The 10,703-nt window shown below is 39.8% G+C and overlaps 1 long non-coding RNA gene across 1 annotated transcript in view; it reads right to left on the bottom strand.

Moving 5' to 3' along the window:
• Window positions 1-7,824: 7,824 nt before the first annotated feature.
• LOC134757624 (uncharacterized) overlaps window positions 7,825-10,703 on the bottom strand; it is an 84,138-nt gene continuing 81,259 nt past the window's right edge. Inside the window, exon 3 of the long non-coding RNA XR_010131819.1 lies at window positions 7,825-7,967. This is a non-coding gene — a long non-coding RNA (uncharacterized lncRNA). The remainder of the gene's footprint in view (window positions 7,968-10,703) is intronic.

The raw sequence follows: 10,703 nt of genomic DNA, 5'->3' as shown, positions 1-10,703 counted from the left end.
GGATGGATCATGTTAATATTATGTACCCTTGATAAGATGTGATAAGAATGGCATGTTTCCTCTTTAGTCTTTATCACAAGAGTCCAGAACCCCTGTCTAACCTTGAGAAAAATGTTCAGCAAACACAAACTGAAGGATATTTTACAAACTACCTGACCAGTAATCCAAAAGTATCAAGGTCATCAAAAAACAAAGAATGTCATGAAGTCTTTACCAGGGCTGAGGTCCAGAATGGTATTTCCTACATTTCCTTCTAGGGTTTTTATAGTTGTAGGTCTTACCTTTAAGTCTGTAATCCATCTTTAGGTAATTTTTGTATATGGTGAAAGGAAGAAGTCCAGTTTCAATCTTCTGCAGATGAGTAGCCAGTTATTCCAGGACCATTTATTTAATAGGGAGTCATTTCCCTATTGCTTATTATTGTTGACTTTGTCAGAAGTCAGACAGTTGTAGGTGTGCAGCCTTATTTCTGGGGTTCGCTAACCTGTTACATTGATCTATGTGTCTGTTTTTGTACCAGTCCCATGCTGTTTTGGTTTCTGTAGCCTTGTAATATACTTTGAAATCAGATAGTGTGAGTCCTCCAGCTTTGTTCTTTTGCTTAGGGTTGCTTTGGTTATTTGGGCTCTTTTGTGGTTCCAAATACATTTTTGAAATTCTTTTTTCTAACTCTGTAAAAAATGCTGTTAGTAATTTGACAGAATGCTCCAAAACCAACTGCAATAAAAACAAAAATTAATGATGGGGCCTAATTAAACTAAAGAGCTTCTGCATAGCAAAATAAACTATCAACTGAGTAAACACATACCCTACAGAATGGGAAAAATAATATTTGCAAACTATGCATCTGAAAAGGTATAAAATACAGAATCTATAAGGAACTTAAGCAAATCAACAAGCAAAAAAACAAACAACCCCATTAAAAATTGACAAAGGACAAGAACAGACACTTCTCAAAAGGAGTGTCACATTGTCAACAGCACAGAAAAAAATATCCAATATCACTAATCATTAAGGAAATACATATCAAAACCAAACTGAGATATTATTTCACACCAGTCAGAATGGCCATTACTAAAAAGTCAAAAAGTAACAGACGCTGATGAGATTGTGGAGAAAAGGGAACATTTATACACTGTTGGTGGGAATGTAAATTAGTTCAAACATTGGGGAAAGCTCTCTAGAGATTTCTCAAAGAACTTACAGCAGAACTACCATTCAACCTAGCAACCTCATAACCGGGAATATGAATTGTTCTACCATAAAGACACATACATGCATATGTTCACCACAGCACTATTCACAATAGCAAAGTCATGTAATCAACCTAGATACCCATAAACACAGAGCAGATAAAGGAAATATTGTACACACACACCATGGCATACTATGCAACCATAAAAAATAATGGCATCATGTCCTTCCTTAGGACAATGTCCTTTGCAGCAACATGGCTGGGGCTGAAGGCCATTATCCTAAGCAAATTAACACAGGAATGGCACACCAAATACCACATGTTCTTATTTATAAGGGGGTACTAAACATGAAGTACACATGGACACAAAGAAGGGCAGAGTAGACACCAGAGCCTGCCTCAGGGTGGAGGGTGAGAGGGGAGTGAGGATTGAAAAACAACTTATCAGGTACTATGCTGATACCTGGGTGACAAAATGATCCATACACCAGACCCCCACAACACACAATTAACCCATGTAACAAACCTGCACATGTACCCCTTGAACTAAAAGTTGGAAAGAAAGTATAAATAAAGAAAACATAAATAGACAAAACCAAACAAAGAAAACAACATCCTAGATGCTATCACAGTCAAGAGGAGCCTGAGGACTAAAAGTAATGTGATATCTGGAAGGGATCCCGGGAAAGAAAAAGACATAAGACGAAAACTAAGGAAAGGACAAAAACAACGGAAACAATTACATGAAGTAATTTGAGTTAAGAATGTGCTATTAATTCTTATATATTGGTTGTAATAATTGTAACATACTGTAATGTAATTTATAGTTATTATTAACAGTATGCAAAACTGAGCTTGGGTGTACAGGAACCCTCTATATTGTCTTTGCAATCTTTTTCTAAGCCTAAAACTATTCTAAGATTATGGTTAATTACAAAAAACGACAGCCTCTTTCATAGTATTTGTATGTTTTCTCCTTGTTATTTGTTATATAATCTGTTGTTTTAAATCATTGGTTTCCCAATTCTAATTTGCTGGAGAATCGCTAATATCTTTTAAAAATTGTATTAATAGTTAGGAACCTTGCACTATGTTGGATTTCCTTATAAAACTATATCTACCCGGATCCCATACTGAGAGATTCTAATTTATTTGCTCTCATGTGTGCTTGGACAACAGGATTTTTAAACACACCCTAGAGATTTCATTGTACAGCCAAAGCTGGGAAAATCTTTTAATAATCCACATTGCAGATGTTGTTAGCATGTTCCCCACCTCCTCAAAATGCAAAGAGCTGATCAATTGTATCAGTGTCTCTAGAGATGCTTGTTAAACATGCAACTTCCTGGTTTACATCCAGAAGTCAGAATTATTGTCCTTTACTGGCCAGCAGGGTGCCTAACAGAGAGGAAAATACATTTTAAAATGAGAAGATAATGAAGGAGGAGGAGAAGGAGGCAAAGAAAAGTAACTGAGAACTAAATGTGACTGGGTTGATGATTATTTACCTGGCATACATACTTTCAATATTTTTGTCATATTAAATTCTCACAACAATCTTTGTAAGTTAGTTTTGCTATTCCCACTTTACAAATGTGGAGACTCAGTGATGCTTATCAACTCACCCTGAATCACTTAGCTAGATAGAGTTCAATGCACTTGAGTATAGAGAGTGCACACACACATACACACACACACATAAACCCTGTTATCTCAAGGATACCAAAATACAGAGATGCTTTAGTCCCATATATATATTTGCATATAACTTACACACATTTTCTCATATCTTTTAAATCCTCTCTAGATTACTGATAATATGTAACACAATATAAATGCTATGCAAATAGTTGTTATATTTTGATGTCTAGCGAATAATGACAAGAAAATAGCCTGTACATACTGAGTACAGATGCAACCATCTATTTTTCTTTTTCCAATATTTTTGACCTGGTTTAGGGAACCCATAGGTCTAAAAGGCTGAGTGTATCTTCTCTCTAAAATAATGTTCTGCTTAATATAACCATAAAGAATGTGGGTATTCACTGTGTATTTTCCAGCTGTTCATGTTTCTTCTGTTTTGCCAGGAGTTTCTCCTGGAGCACCTACAAAGAAGTGCCAGAGTCATGGGATTCGTACACATCGGAGTGGATCATGCCATATTGGGGCAGCTGTTTCCATAGTGATGAGTATGTGGGTAGATATAAGGAAATGTCGGTATGCAGATCCCAATATCAAACTCTAATAAATGACTAGGAAATAATATTGCTGAGAAGTCCAAACTCCAAAGTGTGAAATGAAAACATTCAATGATGCTATAGTATACCTGGTCACAATCTGCAAATAAGAAACATCAGGAAAATACACAATACAATTTGGAAATATCATCCAGTGGCATATTGTTTACTTAGGAGGAGCGTTATAGTACTATTTAGTTTATCTGTACAGAAAACATGAAGAGAAATTTGTACTAAGAAGAATTAGGAGGCATTCTTCGACAACGAAGAGGAACATACCATATGTTGAAGGAAGAAGCTGTTTCATCGAGGAGCATCACTTGTGTTGCTGTATAAAAGTTAGATAAAGGTCTTCACTACAGACAGCGAGAGGGAAATTAGTGGGGCAGGCTGCATAAACAGCCTCACAGCGTGGCTCCATCACAAGCTCTGTGAAAGCCAACAGGAAAGAAAGCACAATCCTATGGTGGATCTGGAGGTAAGATTCAAAAGCTCTCCGAATTTGCTAATTGTTTTTTCATGGAAAGAAAATAATCTCAAAATGAATGAAAAGAAAGCCAGTTGGGAAGAAGGATAGTTAGGGAGAATGTTAGAATAAGAGAAATGAAAATAAAACTTCATTAAAATAGAAAATTTGCATTGGTGGAAATGTTTTCAGAAGACAATAAATGCTAAAGTGCTTTTATTTGCTTCATTTTTATAATTTTTATTTTTAATTGACAAATACTCATATTTATTTATGAGGTACGATGCAATGCTTTATATAAGTTCACAATATAAATGATTAAATCAGGCTAATTAATCTGTCATCTTACATATTTATTAGTTGCAGACCAGGGGTTTCTGGATCACTGCTGTGTGTGTGTGTGTATATATATATATTTTTTTTCTTTTTTTTTTTTGAGACGGAGTCTTGCTCTGTGGCCCAGGCTGGAGTGCAGTGGCGCGATCTCGGCTCACTGCAAGCTCCGCCTCACGGGTTCACGCCATTTTCCTGCCTCAGCCTCCCGAGTAGCTGGGACTACAGAAACCCGCCACCACGCCCGGCTAATTTTTTGTATTCTTAGTAGGGACGCGGTTTCACCATGTTAGCCAGTATGTTCTCCATCTCCTGACCTCATGATCCGCCCATCTTGGCCTCCCAAAGTGCTGGGATTACAGGCATGAGCCGCTGCGCCTGGCCTGCTACGTGTATATTAATGTGTGGTCTTGATCTTGAACTGAGGCTCTGAAAGGGTATGACAAATATTGACGGCCATCTGCCAACTACAGAGCTGTGAACTGTTCACTCATTAACAGTTTATAAACAACAAGATAACATCCTCCAACTTATCTTCCTGCTCTAGCAGAGGTGGGCAGTGAGGATAACTGTTCAGGTCCCCTCTTTGGAGGTCTGGTGTCATGAGCATGAGCCCTCCTGCAGTGCACTCCAGGACAGCTCTCCCTGTGCCCACGGACAGACCACCTCAGGGGCTGCCATCTAAGCTTCAGATGGTGCGGAGCTCTGAGTGTGTGTGAGTGTGAGTTTAAGTATGTGTGAGTATGTATGAGTGTGTTTATGAGTTTCTGAGTGTGTGTATGTGTGAAAGAGAGAAAGAAAGCAGCAGCAACTGAGAAAGAGAGAGAGAGAGTGACTCTCTAGTCATCAGCTGTGATGGTGAAATTTATGTGTCAAGTTGACTGGATTGAAAGATGCCCAGAAAACTGGTAAACTTTATTTCTGGGTTGTGAACGTGTCTCTGGAAGAGATGGGCACTGGAATCAGTGGACTGAGTAAGGAAGATCCACTCTCACCTGTCATTCATAAGAGCAGGCATCATCCAGTCCCTGGAGGAATCCAATAGATCAAAAAGGTGGAGAAAAGGCAAATTTACTCTCTCTTCTTCACCTGGGACACCCATCTTTTTCCCTCAGATATTGGCACTTCTGGGTTCTGGGCCTTCGGGTTTGGATTTGAACTACACCACTCACTTTCCTGAGCCCCCAGCTTGCAGGTTGCATACTATTGGGCTTCTCAGTCTCCATAATCATGTGAGCCTATTCTTCAAAGTAACTCTCTTCCTTTCTATCTATCTATCTACTTACCTACCTATCAATCTATGTATCTATCTATCTACTTACTGACCTACATATCAATCTAATGATCTATCAATCTATTAATCTATCTTTATCTATCGATCTATCATCTATCTACTTCCTACCTATCAGTCTAATAATCTATGTATCTACTTATCTACCTACTTATCAATCTATTGATCTATCAATCTATTAATCTATCTCTGTCTGTCTATCGATCGATCTATCTACCTACCTATCTACATCCTATTGGTTCTGTTTCTCTGGAGAACTCTGACTGAGACATCATCAATGTCTAGTTGATTTTGTCTAATTAACAGCTTCCCTTCAGTTTTGGCTCCACTCTATCTTCAATTTCTGGCCCAAATTTCCCTAGGCCCCAACATAAAAGAACATTATTGACCCAATTGACCCACCGTGATAATTTGTTTAATATATTCAACAATTTGTTGAAATAATAAAAGTAATAACACTCACTGATCTACTGATTTGAACTGCTAACCTTACCAGACATGTGCCATGGCTTGTCTATCCTCCTAGATGTTGTGTAAAAGCATTTGAGAAAATAATGTATAAAAATCACACAGGAAATGTCATCAGCTATTTATTACTAAACTTTGTTCAGGTTAGATGTTTATCATACTTCACAATGCTGATTTGAACAAAAAGGCATCCAAGCCAATAGAATGAAATTTAATTTGTTAAAGTAAGAAGCTTTATTCTTAAGTATTTATATTTAATATGCCCCATGGAATTTTGAACTTAAATTTGGTGATGGTAAAACATAAGTCATTTTAGATGTCAACATTTTCTGGAAGAAGAGTGCCAAGCGTGATTGCCCATGTCACTTGGTGTTAGGTGACATTTTTGTTCCAGCAGGTGGTGCCATCAGAGCATGAAGGAAACTCCATTTTAAAAGGACCTTAGGCAGTGGGGACTCTTAGAGTCATCGAAGGCAAGAGAAAATGTCCCAGAGCTTCTGTGGGTCTGAAGGTTCATGTTTTAAATGTTCCTATTGTAGATTTTAAGAAAGTATGTAATTCAAAATTTTTTAACTTGTATTTTAAGTTAGGCATACATGTGCTGATTTGTTATGTAGGTAAACTTGTGTCAGAGGGGTTTGTTGTACAGATTATTTCATCATCCAGGTTTTAAGCCTAGTACCCATTAGTCATTTTTCCTGATTCTCTCTCTTCTCCCACCTTCCACCCTCCAAAATACCCCAGTGTGTGTTGTTCCCCTCTATGTGTCCATGTGTTCTCATTACTTAGCTCCCACTTATACGTGAGAACATGCAGCTTTTGCTTTTCTGTTCCTGCATTAGTTCTCTAAGTATAATGGCCCCAGCTCCATCTATGTTCCTGCAAAGGACATGATCTCGTTCTTTTTTGTGACTGCATAATACTCCATGGTATATGTACCACATTTTTTTTAAATCCAGTCTATCACTGATGGGCATGTAGGTTGATTCCATGTCTTTGCTATTGTGAATAGTGCTGCAATGAACAGACACATACATGTGTCATGATGAAAGAATGGTTTCTATTCCTTTGGGCATATGCCCAATAATGAAATTGTAGGGTGGAGCACAGACTTAGGGTCCTGAGACCCTTAAAGAGTAGGAGTCAAGTCAAAGAACTTTATTTTATGGTTGGTTGTGATAGAACTTCTTAATGTTGTAAAGTGTGGAAAAACAAACATTTTAAACAATGTTTTCCTTGTATATAGCCCAAGATAGGCTAAAAGCTTTCCTCATTTTGTATTCTGAACTGGAATGGAGGGATTGACTCTGGGAAGTCCTGTTACTTTTAATGGATTGAATGTTTGTGTCCCCCTGAAAATTCATATGTTGAACCTCAAGACAATGCCATTTGGAGGTAGAAAGCCTTTGGAAGGTGATTAAATTTAGATGAGGTGAGGGGGATGAGGCTTTTATAATATGAGTAATGCCCTTATAAGCAGAGGAAGGGACACCAGAGCTTCGTCTCTCCTCTATGTGAGGACACACCAAGATGGTGGCCATCTTCAGGACAAGAAGTGGGCCCTCACCAGGATCAAATCTGCTAGCACCTTGACCTTGGAATTCCCAGCCTCCCAGATCTTGAGAAACAAACGCCTGCTGATTAAGCTACCCGTATATGATATTTTCTTACAGCATCTGCAGACAACTATGGCACTGTTACATCAACTCAACACATTCTAAACTTAATTCACAAGTTTGCAGCCATCTTAGCTCCCAGATCAACCTTCTGTTCACCAGCAATTTCCTACCCAAATGAAGATATTCTCAGGTACCTACTCACATCCTTTCTTGCCTTTCTTTTCTCTTCTTCTTCCTGTTCTCCTGTAATTCATTGCTCCACGTTTGCCTTTTTTCCTCTCCCTTCCCTCCAGTATCTCTTCTTACTTTCCTTTTCTATGTCAATTATATCATTAGGCACTTTGCCCTTCATTATACCCTGGAGGATAAAAAAATAATTTTACTCCAGTTTGGTTTGAGATTCTCAAAACATACCTTTGGTGGGTAAGAAATACATAGTCCCTATTGTCCATATTAGGGTCTGAACATCAGGAAAATGTTGGCTATTGATATGGTTTGGCTGTGTCGCTACCTAAATCTTACCTGGAATTGCAATAATCTCCATGTGTCAAGGGTGGGACTAGGTGAAGGTCACTGGATCATGGGGGCGGGTTCCCCTATGCTGTTCTCATGATAATGAGGGAGTCCCATGAGATCTTATGGTTTTATAAGCATCTGGTGTTTCCCCTGCTGGCACTCATTCTCTCTCCTGCAGTCCTGTGAAGAGGTGCCTTCACCATGATTGTAAGTCTCCTGAGGCCTCCCCAGCCATGAGAAACTGTGAGTCAATTAAACCTGTTTTCTTTATAAATTACCCAGTCTCAGGTATTTCTTCATAGCAGTGTGAGAACGGACTAATACAGTAAATTTGTACCACAGACAGTGAGGTGCTGCTAGAAAGACACCTCAAAACATGGTAGCGACTTTGGAACTGGATAATAGGCAGAGGTTGGAACAACTTGGAGGGCTCAAAAGAAGACAGAAAGATGTGGAAAAGTTTGGAACTTCCTACAGACTTGTTGAATGGCTTTGACCAAATATCTGATAGTGACATCAACAATGAAGTTCAGGCTAAGGTGGTCTCAGATGCAGATAATAACTTTTTGGGAACTGGAGTAAGGTCACTGTTGCTATGCAAAGAGACTGGCAGCATTTTGCCCCCATCCTAGAGATCTGTGGAATTTTGAACTTGAGATGGATGACTTAGGGTACCTGGCAGAAAAATTTTCTAAGCGGCAAAGCATTCAAGAGGAAGCAGAACATACATTTTTGAAAAATCTGCAACAGCCTGACAATTCAATAGAAAGGAGAAACCCATTTTCTGGGGAGAAATTCAAGCCTGATACAAAAATTTGTGTAAGTAACAAAGAATTAAATGTTAACCATCAAGGCATGTCTCCAGGACATGTCAGAGGTCTTCATGGAAGCCTCTCTGATATGGTTTGGCTGTGACCCCACCCAAATCTCATCATGAATTGTAGCTCCCATAATTCCCATGTGTTGTGGGTGGGACCCAGTGGGAGATAATTAAATCATGGTGGTGGTTTCCCCCATACTGTTCTCATGGTAGTGAATAAGTCTCATGAGTTCTGACGGTTTTATAAGGGGAAACCCCTTTCACTTGGCTCTCACTCTGTCTTTGCCTGCCACCATCCATCTAAGTAAGACATGACTTGCTCCTCCTTGCTTTCTGCCAGGTTTGTGAGGCCTCCCCAGCCAGATGGAACTGTGAGTCTATTAAACCTCTTTTTCTGTATAAATTATCCAGTCTCAGGTTTGTCATTATCAGGAGTGTGAGAACAGACTAATACAGTAAGTTGGTACCAGCAGTGGGATGCTGCTCTAAAGATACATGAAAAAGTGAAAGCGACTTTGGAACTGGGTAACAGGCAGATATTAGAATAGTTTTGAGGGCTCAGAAGAAGATAGGAAAATGTGGAGAAGTTTGGAACTTCCTAGAGACTTGTCAAATGGCTTTGACCAAAATGCTGATAATGATATGGACAATGAAATCCAGGCTGAGGTGGTCTCAGATGGATATGAAGAACTTGTTGGGAACTGGAGTAAGGTGACTTTTGCTATGTTTTAACAAGAGATTGGCAGAATTTTGCCCCTGCCCTAGAGATCTGTGGAACTTTGAGCTTGAGAGAGATGATTTAGGGTATCTGGCAGAAGAAATGTCTCAGCTGCAAAGCATTCAAGAGTGCTGCTTGGGTGCTGCTAAAGGCATTCACTTTTCAAAGTGAAACAGAATAAGAGTTCACAAAATTTGCAACCTGATGATGCGATAGAACAGGAAAACGCATTTTCTGAGGAGAAATTGAAGCGTGTTGCAGAAATTTGCGTAAGTAACCAGGAGCCAAATATTAATTGCCAAGACAACGGGGAAAATGCCTCTAGGGCATGTCAGAGAACTTTGCAACAGCCCCACCCATCACAGGCCCAGAGGCTTAGGAGAAAACAACGGTTTCCTGGCCAGGCCTAGGGCCCCCTTGCTGTGTGCATCCTAGGGACTTGGTGCCCTGCATCCTAGCTGCTCTAGACATGCTAAAAGGAGCCATGGTACAGTTTGGGCCATGGCTTCAGAAGGTGCAAGCCCCAAACCTTGACAGTTTCCACGTGGTTTTGAGCCTGTGGGTGCACAGAAGTCAGGAATTGTGGTTTGGGAACCTCTGCCTCAATTTCAGAAGGTGTATGAGACCGCCTAGATATCCAGGCAGAAGTTTGCTGCAGGGGTGGGGAACCCATGAAGTACCTCTGCTAGAGAAGTATGAAAGGAAAATGTGGGGTTGGAGACCCCACAGTGAATCCCTACTGGGGTACTGCCTAGTGGAGCTGTGAAAAGAGGGCCACCATCCTCCAGACCGCAGAATGGTAGATCCACCATCAGCTTGCATTGTGCACCTGGAAAAGCTGCAGGCACTCAACACCAGCCCATGAAAGAAGCTGGGAGAAAGGCTGTACCCTGCAAAGCCACAGAGATGGAGCTGTCCAAGATCATGGGAGCCTACTTCTTGCATCAGCATGACCTGGATGTGAGACATGGATTCAAAAGAGATCATTTTGGAGCTTTAAGATTTTACTGCCCCACTGGATTTGGGACTTGCATGGGACT

Source organism: Gorilla gorilla, chromosome 19 (assembly GCF_029281585.2).
Source record: "Gorilla gorilla gorilla isolate KB3781 chromosome 19, NHGRI_mGorGor1-v2.1_pri, whole genome shotgun sequence".
NCBI classification, from domain to species: Eukaryota; Metazoa; Chordata; class Mammalia; order Primates; family Hominidae; genus Gorilla; species Gorilla gorilla.
The sequence above is the reverse complement of the archived record's forward strand: the minus strand, read 5'-3'. Positions and strand labels throughout refer to the sequence as shown.